Here is a 17,467-nt window from a genome sequence, read left to right as displayed (position 1 = left end):
GTGTTCAAAACGTCAGATAAGAGGGTCTCCAAGTAAAAACCATGACTTACTGTCGCCAGGGGGCGTGGCCAATTCATAACCCAAATATTGACATGTAGATGTGTTCAGGATGGGACTGGCATCATACATGGCCATTTTGGTTCAGATACATTGTTTTATGTGGAAGCTATATCACTTTCGTTCTTCACGGCGACACATCAAAATTTGAGGCCCCACCCCCTCCATGCCCTTTCTCCTATTAGAAAACTTTCAATAACTTTTAAAGACACATGCCTTCTGGACATCCTGAGCTATTTTGGTAGCGGTACGATAAAATCTCTAGGAGGAGATAGATTTTGAAAATGTCAGTAAAACGCCAAAATGGCGACTTTGATCCAAAATGGCCGACTTCCTGTTGGTTGTAGGCTGTTGCTCCAAGAGGATTTTTTGTTCGCCCGAACATTTAGAATATATGTAGCGATTTTCATAAAGATTGATGACGTGCAGTGGCGGGGCATATTAAATAGGTGGCGCTCTCATTCAATTTTGCCCAAACAGTCCCAAGCACCCCAAAATATCAAATTTTTCGCATTCCTTTGGGGGGGTACACAAAAATAGGCGCGTTTTCGTGCATGTTCAGGTCCCCAAAAATGCCTCCAATGTTTAAGAAGAAGAAGAAGAAGAAGAAGAAGAAGAAGAAGAAGAAGAAGAATAAGGAAGAAACGGAGCAATTACAACAGGCCTTCGCACCGCCTTCGGTGCTCGGGCCTAATAAGGAAGAAACGGAGCAATTACAATAGGCCTTCGCACCGCCTTCGGTGCTCGGGCCTAAAAATAAAATACGTGAAGATTTCTGGTTGTAAATATTGAATACGTTCAAAACTTCTGATTGTCGGGACAAATTTGCTTTAACTTTATAGGAAAATCTTGGTCGTCCTTGGTCTCGGGGGGGGGGGGGGGGGGGGGGGGGAAATCGGGACAAAAAAAGCCCAATAATCTTTATGCGTATACCAGGCCACCACAAGGGTCCAGAAACAAGTGGAGCTTTAGAGCTGGAATCAGCAACAGTAAGACCAGGTTTCTGGTTCTGGCTGCTAGCTCCAGAGTTTCTGTCCCACCGTGGTGAGACAGACGTTTTCTGCTTGGGGTCTGAACTGTGTTTGGGTTGGATGCCGATGCTTGGTGGAGTCTTTTAGCTGAGTTTCTCCTGTCGTGTTGCTATGCTACATGCTAGCATTGCTGCTTCCTGCTGTCTGCTAACATCTGCTGGACTGTAGGATCTCATGCTGCCTCCCTGTACAGGAGGGTCTGGAGGAGCTCTGACTTCATGCTAAAAAGATACTAAAAACAGTCTCTCACCAACTCATCATCCCCGTATTGCCCTATTTGGATTAAACATTCAAAAACTTTTTTGTCTGTCAGGTCAGTGTGAGAATCCAGAATAATCAGGCAACAGCTGCAGTTAAATCCTGAGTGATTAAACTTCAAGAAGAAACTGTTTTCATTTAATTTGACTGTCAGAAGATGAAGAGCTTCGGGGTACTGTACTAGCGCTTTCCCAGTCATGTTGACAGCACAAAGCACTTTACACTACATGTCACATTCACCCATTCATACCCCGATAGATAGCAACGTGGAGTTCAGGGTCTTGCCAGAGGACACTTCGGCATGGAGTCAGGGGAAGCCTGGAATCCATCCATCAACTTTTTGATTGGTGGACAACGGCTCTTCCTCCTGAGCTGCAGCCACCCCAAGGATGAATCATTTTATTTCTTACACACCAGTTTGCAATCAGAGCTTTAGTTTCACTGTTGAAAGCGGAACCGTTGACCTGTTTTTCCAGCTCTCGCTTCGGTATTATCCATAAAAACTTCCCTTCTTCACACTTAAACACTTGTGACTGCAGAGGACAGACATCAGATACACTAAGTCTTGGTCTTCCCAGGCGCTCTGAGCGCTAACCATCGTTACCATGTGCTAATCCCTCTCTTCCTCGCTTGATGGATGGGAGACACAAGGTGCTAGCAAGCTGCGCTAGCGTTTAGGCTTTAATTCTTTCAGAGTGAGTGAGCTACCGTGGAGCTAATCACTCTTAATGTCATGCATATGGAGTTAGCTGACTAGCTGCTGCAGCGACTAATCCCAGCTGCAACAGGAACAAGCGCAATCCTCCCATTTTACCAAACATGTCAGCTCTAGAAACTGCAGCATGAGATTAAGATTAGAGGATGCGAGCAAAAATAGACCAGAGGAGAGAAAAAAGCGAGGAAGATGAGGAAAGACAATATTTAGCAGGGATTAACTCAGAAGTCATCCAGCAGTTTCAGAGATCTTTCTCTTCAACCGAAATAGGTAGGAAAGAAGAAAGGGGTGTAAAAAAGTCTGATATTAAAACTACCGCTCGCACCACTTTGACATCCAGACCAGAGCCTTCCTAATATTTTATTTCCTGTTGAGACAGGAAATGACATCATGCTGTGAAGCTTCGTGGAAGCTCTTATCTATGAGGGTTTCACTATGAAGCACCTGCAGCTCTCCTCCACCATCTCAGCCTAGAAGATCACAGCGTTCCTTCTGAACCATCTTCCTCCTCCTCTTCCAACTTCTCCTCCTCCCTCCATCCATCATGTTATGAACCTTAGAGGCAGGACCCCAACATGGACTACAACCTCTCCATCTCTTTTTCAGGCAGGAAACAGAGACGACGGTTCAGGGTCAGGATAATGGTTCTGGGTCAGGGAGACGGTTCTGGGTCAGGGTGATGGTTCTGGGTCAGGGTGGTGGTTCTGGGTCAGGGTGGTGGTTCTGGGTCAGGGTGATGGTTCTGGGTCAGGGTGGTGGTTCTGGGTCAGGGTGACGGTTCTGAGTCAGGGTGACGGTTCTGGGTCAGGGTGGTGGTTCTGGGTCAGGGTGACGGTTCTGGGTCAGGGTGATGGTTCTGGGTCAGGGTGGTGGTTCTGGGTCAGGGTGACGGTTCTGAGTCAGGGTGACGGTTCTGGGTCAGGGTGGTGGTTCTGGGTTAGGGTGATGGTTCTGAGTCAGGGTGACGGTTCTGGGTCAGGGTGGTGGTTCTGGGTTAGGGTGATGGTTCTGGGTCAGGGTGACGGTTCCAGCAGAAGGACATCCAGTGTCTCCATCTCTGACATTTCTCACTGTATATTTTGCTCGCCATCGTGAGGCGTTCAGGGACTTTGCGAGAGAAAATGGTTTAAGGGGAAACAGAATCGAGACACCTGCCCCTCGTCTTTTGGTCTTGAGCACAACTGATCTATGTCATGTCCCAGAATGCCCAGGTGAAACGATGGCGACCTCTGTAGGTCTGAAAGGTGGCGATACTGTAGAACGGGACATTAGGATGTTCGGAGCTACAGTCGGATTAACTTTAAAATTCACTACGACGGAAAATCAGCTGATTATCAAAAACTATTCAGCTTATTTTCAACTGAAGCAAACAGCTGTTGGCATGACTTCACACAGGCAGACAGGACGCATGCACACAGCAATGCAGCACTAACGCAGATATGCACACTCTGAGTAACACACACACACACACACTAATGAAGCAGGAAGTGTGCAGAGGCTGCAGAAGCAACAAAGACATCATTTGCATGATGAACGACGCGGAAATGAAACCAGACCTCTTTATTGTACCGCACTGTACACCGACACACCGCTGTACTAACACACACACCAACACACACACACACACTGCTTTCCGTGTGATTTGAATGCACAAACAAAGAGGCCTGTGGACTTCTGGTTACATGAAGGAAACGGGAACCAAACTAACTGCTGCTGTCTCGGCAACATTCAGATCCCATAATGCTATTCAAATACTCTTATCTCACACACACACGTGCACACACACGCACAGATGGAGGCCGTCCACTCTGACAGCCGTCCGTCAGCACTTGGTGTGTTTGTATAGATTTCTCCATGTGATGCTGTCGAGGCCACAGCTTGCATCCCTGATCGGAGCTGTGGTCGCCATGGTAACAGAAAAAGCTTCTCCCTCCTCTTCTCCTCCAGGCTTTTCAGCTTCGTTTCTTTTTAAATAAATCAGAGCGAATGTCCAGAGAGCAGAAATGTGGGTTTCAGTCTCGTTTTATCAGAAACTGACGCAAAGCTTGAACAGTCTTTATGTTATCAGAATGCTGAGTCAGCGGTTGCCATGGAGCCAGCATCCCTTCCTCCTCCTGGTGTTAGCTTCCTTTGTTATTTCATCTCATTTTCTGGGTTTTCAGGTTTTTCAGGAAGGTGTCATCAGTCCACTTCTCTTTCTATCACCAGAGCATTTCTCTTCGCGTCTTTTCATGGTTTTTATTTACACAACTTTCTCTTTTTAATTCATACCATCACCATGCTGTAACTTTATAAAACCAAGGCCAGACAATCAGCTATTAAAGGCCATATTTCTCAGCAATGGTTGGCATCGTAGCATGGCGCTGGTATGGACCATTCTCAGCTTTCGTCACTGGTCAGGTGACCTTCACGTCGGCGACGTTTGGCAGCGGCAAAAAGATAATCAAAGCAGGAGTAGTGCTACTGACCCAGAACAGCTGCCGTCAGACCAGATATCTGGAAACTGTCAGAGATTCTCAGCTGTTAGCAGCACTTTGTCGGTGGGACATTTATAGAAAATTTAGTTTCATACGCTTAACAGGTCTACTAATGGCAGGCTGCTCTAGTTTTGAATAATTTTATTAATGAAAACTGAAGGCAATGCGTTACTAAATGCAGCAAACTGCAGGGGTTTAACGTTACTGGGGACGTCCGGGGACCAGACCCTTCACGTTAGCCTGTCGCTAACAGACATGTAGCTGAGGCTAATTGTGTCGTCCCTGGGTAAAAGACAAGCCCATGTCCTGACCATCTTCCTGTTTGTCTGCACTCCTGAGAAAAGAAGCTAAAATCCGGAAAAGTTAACAAAGACGACAGCAAGCAGAAAAGAGAAGAGAACAAATTAAAGTTTATAAAAATGTTCTCGTTCCTTCGTTTAACTCTTGAACAGATTCTGGTTCATCCAATCACAAACACAGAAACGTTGTTCATGTGTAACCGTGACGGTCAGATAAGAAGTTTATACGTAAGTCTTGTTTTATGTGAAGCAGCAAATGAACCAAACATTCTCCAGTTTCTCCCAGCGGAAATACGACCGCGGTGAAACTGGTTGGAGAGTGTTCAGTCTGCTAGCGCCGTCCCTGCTGAGGAACAGATAATAGTCCCTGTAGCGGGTCCCAGCTAGCTTTTAGCCTTCCAACATGGCAACGTAAACGAACAGCGTGACGTCACTGAGGAACAGTCCGTGGGCTCGGTTAACTGGCATCTTGATCAAAAAGCAAAAAGAAGCTCATTTTGAACAAAGCAGGAGAAATGTGACTTTTCAGGTTCCAACCTTCTGTTTGTGCTGAGATAAACAAATTACTGGCTTCTGCACGTCGCGGAGAAGCACGAAGCTGCCGGTAGCCCCGCCCGCTGGACAACGGCAAGCGGACCGAACCACTTAGAGGAAGAGGGGTCATAATCTTTCAACAATTAAAACACACGTTTTATGTGTATAATTTGCACCGCTCGTGTCGCGCTATATTGAACATTTCTATATTATTATTAAGGGAATTATTTGTGTTTACAATGATTTTTGAGGGGGAAAACTTTAACTAGCTTGCAACTTGCAACTAACTAGCATTAGCTGCTAAAACATTAGTAGACCGCTGGCACTGCCACGTTCCACAACAGAAGTGATGTCACCACACACCTATACTGCTAAATAAATCCGACATGCTCATTCAAGTCAGCACACACACACACGTGCACGCACACACAGGTTTCCGTCAGAGGACAGAGTGCACGTGTTGGAAAACAGACAGACAGATGAGAGTTTTCTAGATTCTCTCAGCAGGAGCAGATGGAAGCATCTCGCTCCAGGGACGAGCAGACGGAGGATTTCTCCGTGTTACCCCGGTAGCCTCGTGGTCGTCACGGCAACGTCACAGCTGATCAAGCTAGATCTTCTTCGTCATTGTAGGAATTTCTGAGTTGTATTCCGGCTTTAAATGGAGCCAGTATTCTTTGTAGGTTTTATTAACATCAACACGTATCTTAGATGTGAACTTTAGGAACATTTACAGCGACTCCGCTGGATGAAACGCTTCATTAGGACATTTAAGAAGTCCCGAGTGTTTCCATCACAGCGTTCCTGGCTGGGAATCTGGGAAACACCGGATTGTTCTGGTGTTTCAGAAATGCATGTAGATGTATCAGATCAGATTATTGACGATGAGGTAGATGAGGTAAATGCACTCAGAGGTTTATAAAATATTTATCTGAGAATATCTTTAATATTAAAGAAAATCGGTGGTGTTACACAGTTAGCTGGAAATGAATCGATATCGAATTAATCTAAATCGAATTAAAATAGGCTGCTGTGAATCGAATAGAATCGATTCAGGAAATTAGTCTCGAGTCCATCCCTAAGTACTTGAATTCCAATGTTACAGTTACTTTAATTAACATATTAATAAAAGTAACTGTAATATAATACCAGTAACTAATAGATTAGTTACTTTTATTATAATATTTCTTACTTTTATTACAGTAATTAATACGTCACCGTGCACGCTCTGTAAGCATCCTGTGCATCGCCTGTTCTGTGCATGTGAGTGAGCATGTGTGTGCATGTGTATTCATATGTGTGTGTGCAGAATTTAAAGCCCACACAGTCATGCTTTGAGGTGCAGATAGTGATCTCTGCTTTACATGATCTATTTCTGTGCACAGATCGAGTCAACCACGCACACACCCAACCACACACACACACACAAGTGTAGACTCGTGGGCGACAACATGCACACACATACACACACACATGAGAAAGGAAGGATGAGACAGAAGGACAGGAAGACGTACGGTGTTAGGAAGGTGTAGTTCATCTCATCCTTGATACTGAGAGCTGGTGCACAGGAAAATTAACACACACACACACACACACACACACACACACACACACACACACACACACACACACACACACACACACACACACACATCATATTTGTTACCACCAGATTTAAAAAGCTAAGAAAGGCGAGCTCCTAATCTTCATCCTGTCTTCACCTCCTCCATCCATCATACTCATGATCGTCTAACATGCCTTCATCACGCAGCAGGGAAGAAAAATTCCCCACCAGTGAGGTAATCACCCTCATCCTCACCATCATCATTATCACCATCATCATTACCATCATCATCATCATTACCATCGTCGTCGTCGTCATCATCATCATTACCTTCATCATCATCACATTACATCATCATCATCATCATCATCAATAGCATCATCACCATCATGATCATCATTACCATCATCATTAATATCATCATCTTTATCATTACCATCATTATCATCATCATCATCACCATCAGTATTACCGTCATCATCATCATCATCATATTCATCACCATTATCATCATGATCATCATTACATCATCATTACTATCTTCATCGTCACCATCATCATCACCACCATCATCTTTACCATTATCATCATCATCATCACCATTATTATTACAGTCATCATCATCATCATCATTATCATCATCCTCATCATAACCATCATCATCATCACCATCAACATTACCATCATCATTACCATCATCATTACAATCATTATCATCATCATCATCATCATTACCATCATCATCTTTAACATTATCATCATCATCATCACCATCATTATTACTGTCATCATCATCATCATTATCATCACTATCATCATCATCACCATTATCATCATAATCATAACCATCATCACCATCATCATCATGATTACCATCATCATGATCATCATCATCACCATCAACATTACCACCATTATCATCATCATCATTACCATCATCATCATCATCATCATCACTACCATCATAATTACTATCATTATCATCACCATTATCATCATCATCACCATCATCATCATCACCGTCATCACCACCGTCTCCATCATCATTACATCATCACCACCATCATCATCATCATCATCATCATCATCATCACCATTCACCATTATCATCCCCATTACCATCATCATCTTTACCATCATCCTCATCATAACCATCATCATCACCATCATCCTCATCATAACCATCATCATCTTTACCATCATCATCATAACATCATCATCATCATCATCACCATTATTATTACATCATCATTACCATCAGCATCATCATCATCCCCACCATCAATACATCATCATCTTTACCATTATCATCATCATCATCATCACCATCATCATTATCATCATCATCATCATTATTAACATCATCATCACCATTACCATCATCATTATCATCATCATCATCATCATTAACATCATCATCACCATCACATCACCATCATCATAATCAAATGCTGCTACTGTGAATTTGTAAATTTTTTATATATAGTTTTATTATAATTACTATTACTATGACAACTAACATGCGGTTTGTGTGTGTGTGTGTGTGTGTGCACACACATTCTCTACTGTTATTTATTGTTATTATTACTAATTTTATACCTTTTATTCTACATTGTTATGTTTGCATTGACATGGTTACAAGATGCATCTGCTACATCATGTCCACCTGCTACATCATGTCCATCTGCTACATCATGTTCACCAGCTACATCATGTCCACCTGCTACGTCATGTCCATCTGCTACGTCATGTCCACCTGCTACATCATGTCCACCTGATACATCATGTCCATCTGCTACGTCATGTTCACCAGCTACATCATGTCACCCTGCTACGTCATGTCCATCTGATACATCATGTCCACCTGCTACGTGATGTCCACCTGCTACATCATGTCCATCTGCTACGTCATGTTCACCAGCTACATCATGTCCACCTGCTACGTCATGTCCATCTGCTATGTCATGTCCACCTGCTACGTCATGTCCATCTGCTACATCATGTCCATCTGCTACATCATGTTCATCTGCTACATCATGTCCATCTGCTACATCATGTTTATCTGCTACATCATGTCACCCTGCTACATCATGTCCATCTGCTACATCATGTCCATCTGCTACGTCATGTCCACCAGCTACGTCATGTCCACCTGCTACGTCATGTCCATCTGCTATGTCATGTCCACCTGTTACGTCATGTCCACCTGATACATTATGTCCATCTGCTACATCACATCCATCTGTTGCATTGTATCCACGTGTACATCGTGTACTTCTGCTACGTCATGTCCATCTGCTACGTCATGTTCACCAGCTACATCATGTCACCCTGCTACGTCATGTCCATCTGCTACGTCATGTCCACCTGCTACGTGATGTCCACCTGCTAAGTCATGTCCATCTGCTACGTCATGTTCACCGGCTACATCATGTCCACCTGCTATGTCATGTCCACCTGCTACGTCATGTCCATCTGCTACATCATGTCCACCTGCTACATCATGTTCATCTGCTACATCATGTCCATCTGCTACATCATGTTCATCTGCTACATCATGTCACCCTGCTACATCATGTCCATCTGCTACATCATGTCCATCTGCTACGTCATGTCCACCAGCTACATCATGTCCACCTGCTATGTCATGTCCATCTGCTATGTCATGTCCACCTGCTACGTCATGTCCACCTGATACATTATGTCCATCTGCTACATCACATCCATCTGTTGCATTGTATCCACGTGTACATCATGTACTTCTGCTACGTCATGTCCATCTGCTACGTCATGTCCACCTGGTACGTCATGTCTACCTACTACACCATGTCCACCTGCTACGTCATGTCCACCTGCTGCATCTTGTCCACCTCCTACGTCATGTCCATCTGCTACGTCATGTCCACCTGCTACATCATGCCCACCTGCTAAGTCATGTCCACCTGCTACATCATGTCCACCTGCTACATCATTTCCACCTGCTAAGTCATGTCCACCAGCTACATCATGTCCATCTGCTACATCACATCCACCTGTTGCATTGTGTCCACCTGCTACATCATGTTCATCTGCTACATCATGTCCATCTGCTACGTCATGTCCACCTGCCACGTCATGCCCACCTGCTACATCATGTCCATCTGCTAAGTCATGTCCACCTACCATATCATGTCCACCTGCTACATCATGTCAACATGCAACATCATGTCCATCTGCTACGTCACAGCCAACTGTTGCATTGTGTCCACCTGCTACATCATGTCCACCTGCTATATCATGTCCACCTGCTACGTCATGTCCATCTGCTACATCATGTCCATCTGCTACGTCATGTCCACCTGCTATGTCATGTCCACCTGCTACATCATGTCCACCTGCTGCATCATGTCCATCTGCTACATCACAGCCACCTGTTGCATTGTGTCCACCTGCTACATCATGTCCATCTGCTACGTCATGTCCACCTGCTATGTCATGTCCACCTGCCACGTCATGTCTACCTACTACATCATGTCCACCTGCTACGTCATGTCCACCTGCTGCATCTTGTCCACCTCCTACGTCATGTCCATCTGCTACGTCATGTCCACCTGCTACATCATGCCCACCTGCTAAGTCATGTCCACCTGCTACATCATGTCCACCTGCTACATCATTTCCACCTGCTAAGTCATGTCCACCAGCTACATCATGTCCATCTGCTACATCACATCCACCTGTTGCATTGTGTCCACCTGCTACATCATGTTCATCTGCTACATCATGTCCATCTGCTACGTCATGTCCACCTGCCACGTCATGCCCACCTGCTACATCATGTCCATCTGCTAAGTCATGTCCACCTACCATATCATGTCCACCTGCTACATCATGTCAACATGCAACATCATGTCCATCTGCTACGTCACAGCCAACTGTTGCATTGTGTCCACCTGCTACATCATGTCCACCTGCTATATCATGTCCACCTGCTACGTCATGTCCATCTGCTACATCATGTCCATCTGCTACGTCATGTCCACCTGCTATGTCATGTCTACCTGCTAAGTCATGTCCACCAGCTGCATCATGTCCACCTGCTACATCATGTCCACCTGCTACGTCATGTCCATCTGATACATCATGTCTATGTTTTCTTGTTTTTCCATTTGTGCTTCAATTTTAAAAATGGAGTATTAAACCAAAGAAAACCAGTTGAATTCTGTTTCATCTGAGTCGAGTATGTGTCTGTTTGATAGAAAATTCTGGTAAAAACTTTTCTCCTGCCTCCCTCTGCAGTACTTCCTGTTTCGTGTGGTCTGTGAGTTAAAGTTCAGATTTCTCAGATCTTACCTGCTGTGAACCATTAGTCTTCTGGTCCAGTTTATCAAGTCCTCCTGGAGAAGAAAAGGAGAGGTCAGAACCGAGATGGAAGTATACATTTTGGGATTACTATAAAACACCAGGGAGACTTTTTAATCTTTTAAATGCTGAAAATAAAGACCGTGTTTCGATTTCTCAAGCACTTTAAATACAATTCAGATGCTCTGTTATATGAGAAGCTCCATAAATTCCAGGTGGAACCTCCACCACCACCTGGATCTATGACTAGCTAACAACCAGATCAGAGTCTGTGAGACTGGAAGGTAGTGTGTCTGAGATGGTGGTCTGCAGACCTGGAGCAGCACAAGGGTCTGTTCTCTCACCATTTCTATTCACACTGTACACCTCAGACTTCCTGTCCAACTCTGAGTCATGTCATCTGCAGAAATACTCTGATTACTCCAGCTGTGGGGAGTATCCATGATGGACAAGAAGCCGAGTACTCAGACCTGGTCAGAAACAATCACCTCACCTGGAACACAAACTAAACAAGAAAGATGCTTGTTGGCTTCAGAAGGAACAGGAGTTAACACAACATCTAGAAGAAAGAACAAACTCTGCAGGACCAGGACCAAGAGCAGAACCAAAGCCAGAGCAAGTGCCAGAGCCAGGACCAGGACCAAGACCAGAGGCAGAGACAAAGCCAGAGTCAGAGCTTGAGTCAAAGCCAAAACCACAACCAGGACCAGGACCACCCCAGAACCAGAGCCAAAGCGAGTGCCAGAGCCAGGACTAGAGGCAGGACCAGAGCCAGAACAAGAGCCAGAGTCAAAGCCAGAACCAGAACCAAGAACAAGACTAGAACCAAAACCAGGCATAGAATCATAACCAGAACCAGAGCTATAGCCTGAGCCAGAGCCAGAACCAGAACCAGAACCAGGACTAAAACCATAGCCAGAGCCAGAGCCAGAACAAGGAACAAGACTAGAACCAGAACCAGAGCCCGAAACAGGAACAGGAACAAGACTAGAACCAGAACCAGAAACAGTGTCAGAGCAGATGCCTGGAAAACGTCTGTAGATCAGCTAAAGGGTAAGCTACATAAGCTTCCTTCGTTGTCTGATCTACAACATGTCATATTTCCCAGATTGACATGAACAGACCAACAGATCCTTGAGACTAATTCCATTTCTGATGAGGCTTCGGCCAACGATAAATGGATTGACTGAAGGTCCAGATGTATCTCTAAGGTCCTGGTTCAAGTCTTGGCTGGATTTGTTCTGATTTCTGTAGGACGTCACCTTATAATAATGGAGACAGTTTTTTAGTCCAGACTCTTCTTCCTATGGGGGTGGACTTTCTGGACTGGTCCTTAACTGGTCCAGGTCTTGTTTAGAAGGCCGGAGTTATTTAGCTCCGATTGGCAGCTATGAATCTGAGGGCATGGCAATGACTTGTGGAGTCCCCCAGGGGTCAGTCCTTGGACCTCTTCTGTTCAACTTGTATCTGCTCCCTTTGGGTCAAATATTACAGAACTATAGCATTAATGATCACAGTTATGCAGATGATACACACCTTTATGTCTCAGTCACCAGACGCCTGCAGCCCAGCAGACTTACTGTGTCAGAGTCTGGAGCAAATACACATACACCAGAACAGATTTAAGCCCTTCTGATGGTTTACATCCCAGAACGGTTCAGGTCCAGAATCCATCTGTGATATGTTCAGAGAATATAAACCTAGCAGAGCTCTTAGATCCAGAGACTCTGGTCAACTAGTCCAAACCAGAGTCCAGACCAGAGTCCAGACTAAACCTGGAGCAGTATGAAGTGGTTGTGCTGAAGGAGATGAAAGTTTCTTTAAATCCAGGTGAAACGTTTCTGTTCTCGTCTGCAGGAAATCTGCTGCTGACTTTTAACGGATCTGCTTTTAATCATTTAATGTAGTTCATGGTTTTATTGTGGTTCCTGCTTCTTGTTGCTGCTTTTTATTGCTCAATTCTTTCTTTGCTCCATCTGTAATGCTGTTGTTTTATGTGAAGCACTTTGAACTGTCCTGGACATGAAAAGTAGAAATAAACTGCCTTGCCTTTTGTCCTCCATGTGTCCAGCTAACAGGTCTTACTGAGTCCGAACTGTGTGTGACGGTAATGAAATGAATCAAAATCTCTTTAAAAGATGAAAAGTAAGTCAGGCTGATTGGAATGAAGCATAAAGAAATGAGGACTGGATCAGGATCTAACTTTAAGATTTAAACAGAGATCATGATCCAACACCTCCTGGAAAAGCCCTCTACCTGTTCCAATTCCAGTGAACCGTTTAGTTTTACCTGAGTGTGTGATCACCTGAGAGCTGGAAGGTAACCTGAGAGCGCTCCAGGGACCCACGTCCTGACAGCCAGGGCTGAATTATTAAGACACACCCACACATGGTCAACACAAAGCCTAACCATGGGCGGTCCGTTGGTCCTCCATCCTCCGCAGGTGGGTCTCACCTGGAGAACGGAGGATGGGGCTTGGTTGGTCCTCCAGGTGTGTTGAGGTTTTCCTTCCTGGTCCTGATTCTGGTTCTGATGGAGGCTCATATCATGGACTGGCATGGCATGGATTTTATCTTTAAATGAGCTCTGGGACGACTTTGTGGTGAAGCATTACTCATACAAATAAAGCTGAAGTGAACTTAATCTGAGACAGAAGGAATGAAAACGGGCTGAAACATCAGATTTATGGACACATTCTGGCTGAAACCAGAAGACGGGCAGACTAAGAAAAATCACCTGAAATGAGTCGCTTTTTTCATCTTCAGTAGGCTGGATTACTGTGCTGGTCTTTAACAGGACTTCCTAAAAAGAGCATCATGCATCTGCAGCTCATCCAGATGCTGCTGCTGGAGTTTTAACCAGTTTTAAAATCTTTACACTGGTTTCTAGTTTACACTGGTTTCTAGTTTACACTGGTTTTTAGTTTATACTGGTTTCTAGTTTATACTGGTTTCTAGTTTACACTGGTTTCTAGTTTATATTGGTTTCTAGTCTACACTGGTTTCTAGTTAACACTGGTTTTTAGTTTACACTGGTTTCTAGTTTACACTGGTTTCTAGTTTACATTGGTTTTTAGTTTACACTGGTTTCTAGTTTATACTGGTTTCCAGTTTACACTGGTTTCCTAGTTTACACTGGTTTCTAGTTTACACTGGTTTCTAGTTTATACTGGTTTCTAGTCTACACTGGTTTCTAGTTTATACTGGTTTCCAGTTTACACTGGTTTCCTAGTTTACACTGGTTTCTAGTTTATACTGGTTTCCAGTTTACACTGGTTTCCTAGTTTACACTGGTTTTTAGTTTACACTGGTTTCTAGTTTACACTGGTTTCTAGTTTATACTGGTTTCTAGTTTACATTGGTTTTTAGTTTACACTGGTTTCTAGTTTATACTGGTTTCTAGTTCACACTGGTTTCCTAGTTTACACTGGTTTCTAGTTTATACTGGTTTCTAGTTTATACTGGTTTCTAGTTTATACTGGTTTCCTAGTTTACACTGGTTTCCTAGTTTACACTGGTTTCTAGTTTATACTGGTTTCTAGTTTACACTGGTTTCTAGTTTATACTGGTTTCCAGTTTACACTGGTTTCTAGTTTATACTGGTTTCTGGTTTATACTGGTTTTTAGTTTATACTGGTTTCCTAGTCTACACTTGTTTTTAGTTTATACTCGTTTCTAGTTTATACTGGTTTTTAGTTTATACTGGTTTCCTAGTTTACACTGGTTTCTAATTTATACTGGTTTCCTAGTTTACACTGGTTTCTAGTTTATACTGGTTTCTAGTTTACACTGGTTTCCTAGTTTACACTGGTTTTTAGTTTATACTGGTTTCCTAGTTTACACTGGTTTCTAGTTTATACTGGTTTCCTAGTTTATACTGGTTTCCTAGTTTACACTGGTTTCTAGTTTATACTGGTTTCTAGTTTATACTGGTTTCCTAGTGTACATTGGTTTCCTAGTTTACACAGGTTTCTAGTTTAAACTGGTTTCTAGTTTATACTGGTTTCCTAGTTTACACTGGTTTCTAGTTTATACTGGTTTCCTAGTTCATACTGGTTTCCTAGTTTACACTGGTTTCTAGTTTACACTGGTGTCTAGTTTATACTGGTTTCCTAGTTTACACTGGTTTCTAGTTTATACTGGTTTCTAGTTTATACTGGTTTTTAGTTTATACTGGTTTCCTAGTGTACACTGGTTTCCTAGTTTACACTGGTTTCTAGTTTATACTGGTTTCTAGTTTATACTGGTTTCCTAGTTTACACTGGTTTCCTAGTTTATACTGCTTTCTAGTTTCTACTGGTTTCTAGTTTATACTGGTTTCCTAGTTTATACTGGTTTCCTAGTTTACACTGGTTTTTAGTTTATACTGGTTTCCTAGTGTACACTGGTTTCCTACTGTACACTGGTTTCCTAGTTTACACTGGTTTCTAGTTTATACTGGTTTCTAGTTTATACTGGTTTCTAGTTTATATTGGTTTTCTAGTTTACACTGGTTTCTAGTTTATACTGGTTTCTAGTTTATACTGGTTTCCTAGTTTACACTGGTTTTTAGTTTATACTGGTTTCCTAGTGTACACTGGTTTCCTAGTGTACACTGGTTTCTAGTTTATACTGGTTTCTAGTTTACACTGGTTTCTAGTTTACACTGGCTTTTAGTTTATACTGGTTTCTAGTTTACACTGGTTTCTAGTTTATACTGGTTTCCTAGTCTACACTTGTTTTTAGTTTATACTGGTTTCTAGTTTATACTGGTTTTTAGTTTATACTGGTTTCCTAGTTTACACTGGTTTCTAATTTATACTGGTTTCTAATTTATACTGGTTTCCTAGTTTACACTGGTTTCTAGTTTATACTGGTTTCTAGTTTATACTGGTTTCCAGTTTACACTGGTTTCTAGTTTATACTGGTTTCCTAGTTTAATTCAATTCAGTTCAATTCAAACTTTATTTGTATAGCCCTTTTCATACATTGTCATGCAATACAAAGTGCTTTACAGTGTAAAAACATATATTAAAAATCTAAGAGTAGAATAATGCAAATGCTATCTACTTTACATTTGAAATCACACACATTCACACACACACACACACACACACCCAAGCGCGCATCACACAACACAAACAGATGATGCCACTCTTCTTTTCATAGAATTAAAACTATTCCTTCTAGTTCCTGTCTCTTTAACTGAAACGGTTTAAGAACAAAGTTTGAGAGAGAGATCTAAAAGACAAGATAAAAGACGATTGGCTTGACACCACTGTGAGGAAGCAATACCTTGGGGACCCATCCACACCATGAGCGCCCCACCAGCAACCACGGAGGCCATCGCCACAGGAGCCGCCAAGATCGGGTCAGGCGAGGGCCCCCACCACAGCCACAGGACTGCAATGCAGGGCCCGTCAGCCATCCCGTCCAGGTCGACCCCCGCAGCGACAACCCTGCAGGCCGGAGAGACAGCCCACGATGTGGAGGATCCCCATGAGGGAACACCGGAGCTAGAGGATAAAAGATAAAAAAAAAAAAAAAAAAAAGATAAAAGCTGAAAATAAAACACAGTATAAGATACATAAAAGAGCATAAATAAATCAACGTAATAAGAACAATAAAAGAAAATTAATATATATTAAAAAGTCAATTTAAGACCAAGATACAAATGAGTGATAAAAATAGACAAAATAGATAAATAGATTAATTAAAATAACTGAATAAATAAACTAATAATATTGTTAGTCAAATAACTAAATGATTAAGAAGTTCAATTAAAAGCTAAGCTAAAAAGATGTGTCTTGAGCCTCTTTTTAAAAGCATCTACAGTCTCTGCAGACCCGAGGCCCTCTGGCAGGCCGTTCCACAGGCGAGGACCACAATATTGGAACGTGGCCTCGCCATGTGTTTTGGTCCTTGCCTTAGGAATGACCAAAAGGCCGGTACCAGAGGACCTCAGGGTCCGCGAGGGTTTGTAGTCTAAAAGCAGGTCAGATAAATAAGAAGGCCCAAGACCATTAAGACATTTATAAACAAGTAAGAGAACCTTAAAATCAATCCTGAAACGCACGGGGAGCCAATGCAGCGATTTTAAAACTGGTGTAATGTGTTCCCGCCCCCTGGTCCTCGTCAGAACTCGTGCCGCTGAGTTCTGGAGTAACTGTAAGCTAGAAGTACTCTTTTTGGGAAGACCAGAGAGCAGGGCAT

At 43.0% G+C, this 17,467-nt stretch overlaps 1 protein-coding gene across 2 annotated transcripts in view; it reads right to left on the bottom strand.

The window, feature by feature from the left end:
* Positions 1-17,467, bottom strand: part of hivep2a (HIVEP zinc finger 2a) — a 116,540-nt gene that overhangs the window by 90,263 nt on the left and 8,810 nt on the right. For both annotated transcript variants that reach the window (XM_041975245.1, XM_041975242.1), the window contains exon 2: positions 11,268-11,311. The gene's annotated coding sequence lies outside the window, so the exon portion shown is untranslated. The remainder of the gene's footprint in view (positions 1-11,267; positions 11,312-17,467) is intronic.

The sequence above is a fragment of the Melanotaenia boesemani genome, chromosome 22 (genome assembly GCF_017639745.1).
Source record: "Melanotaenia boesemani isolate fMelBoe1 chromosome 22, fMelBoe1.pri, whole genome shotgun sequence".
Taxonomy (NCBI): domain Eukaryota; kingdom Metazoa; phylum Chordata; class Actinopteri; order Atheriniformes; family Melanotaeniidae; genus Melanotaenia; species Melanotaenia boesemani.
This window is presented reverse-complemented; position numbering and strand designations above follow the sequence as displayed.